This window comes from Neovison vison, chromosome 8 (genome assembly GCF_020171115.1).
Source record: "Neovison vison isolate M4711 chromosome 8, ASM_NN_V1, whole genome shotgun sequence".
In the NCBI taxonomy this organism is placed as follows: domain Eukaryota; kingdom Metazoa; phylum Chordata; class Mammalia; order Carnivora; family Mustelidae; genus Neogale; species Neogale vison.
In genome coordinates this window covers 69,662,531-69,664,363 of record NC_058098.1, presented here as the reverse complement: position 1 = coordinate 69,664,363, position 1,833 = coordinate 69,662,531, and the positions used below count along the sequence as shown (strand labels likewise).

Sequence of the window (1,833 nt, the reverse complement as noted above, 5' to 3'; positions counted from 1 at the left end):
TGCTATGAATAAAGTTGCTATAAACACGCCTGTATGTATTTTTGTGTGAATGTAAGTTTCCATCCCCCTAAGAAAAATACCTATGATACAACTGCTAGGTTGCATGGTGGTTACATGCTTAGTCTTTTAAGAAACTGCCACACTGTTTTTCTGCAATGCTATTTTATATCCCCACCAGCAATGTGTAAGTGTTTATTCTAAAATGTACATGAAAGGAAAGGAACTGAGTACCTAAGAAAATTTGAAAGAAGAATAAACTAGGAACATTTTGTAGTTTTAGTATACAAGTCCTGAACATATGGTGTTAGATTTACCCCTAAATGTTTCTTTTTTAAAATGATTTTTTTTCTATTTTAATTTCATTGATTTCTGCTCTGATCTTTACTATTTTCTTCCTTCTACTTGCTTCAGGTTTATTTTGTTCTTCTTTTTCTAGGTTCTTGAGATAGGAGCTCAGATTGTTGATCTGAGGCATTTTATCTTTTTAATGTTTGCATTTAGCACCATAAATTTCCCTCTCAGCATGCCTTTAGCTGTGTCCCACAAATTTTGAGTTGTATTTTCATTCAACCTAATGTACTTTTAAATTTATCTTGAAAGTTCCTTTTTAACCAAAAGCATGCTGTTAGGTTTCCAAGTATTTGGAAATTTTCCTATTACCTATTATTAATTTACAGTTTGAGTCTATTGTTGAGGAACACACTCTCTATTGTTTTAATTCCCTTGAGTTTATGAAGGTTTGTTTCAAGCCAAGGCTGTGATCTATCTTGGTGTATGTACTGTTGGCACTTGAAAAGAATGTGTGTATTCTGCTGTTGTTCTGTGAAGTTTCCAATGAATGTCAATTAGATCTTCTTAGTTGAGTACTTCTAAATTTTTGCTGATTCTCTGTCTAGTTGCTCTATCAATTGTTGACTAAAAGTTATTAAAATTCCCAACTATAATTACAGATTTATTTCTCCTTTCATTTATGTCAGTTTTCCTTCACATACTTTGAAGCTCTGTTGTTTGGTACAAACATACTTAGAATTATTACATCTTCTTGGTGAATTGACACCTTTATGATACAATGACCCTCTTTGTTGCTAATAATTTTCTTTGCTCTCAGATCCCTTGGATTATAAATTCTAGCTCTTTCTTCTCTTCTAATATATGCACTCAGTGCTGTAAATTTCCTTCTAAACACTGCTTTTGCTACATACCACAAATTTTGATAAGTTATATTTCATTTTTACTTAGTTCAAGGTATTTTAAAATTTCTCTTGGGACTTCTTCTCTAGCCCATGTGTTATTTAGAAGTGTGTTGCTTATCTTCAAATATCTGGGGGGTTCTTTTCCAGTTATCTTTCTGTTGTTGATTTCTAATCTGATTCCATTGTGATCTAAGACCATACTTTGTATTATTTCTATTCTCTTATATTTGTTAAGGCATGTTTTATATCCCAGAATGTGGTCTATCTTAGTGAGTATTCTGAGCTTCAAACAAATGTGTACTCGTCTACGGCCATACCACCCTGAACGCGCCCGATCTCGTCTGATCTCGGAAGCTAAGCAGGGTCGGGCCTGGTTAGTACTTGGATGGGAAACAAATGTGTACTCTGTTGCTGCTGGATGAAGCATTCTATAAATGTCAAATAGATCCAGTTGATTGATGGCGTTGTTTGGTTCAACTCTATCCTTACTGATTTTCTGCCTGCTGAATGTGACAATTACTAACAGGGTATTGAAATCCCCAATTATAATAACATATAATATCTCAGTTTCCTTACACAGTTCTACCAATTCTGGCCTCACATACATTTTTATTTTAATTCCAGCATAGTTAACCTACAG

The 1,833-nt window shown here is 33.8% G+C and overlaps 1 pseudogene; it reads left to right on the top strand.

The window, feature by feature from the left end:
- The first annotated feature begins 1,496 nt into the window (after nt 1-1,496).
- Nucleotides 1,497-1,613, top strand: LOC122916549 (annotated as a pseudogene).
- The last annotated feature ends 220 nt before the right edge of the window (nt 1,614-1,833 follow it).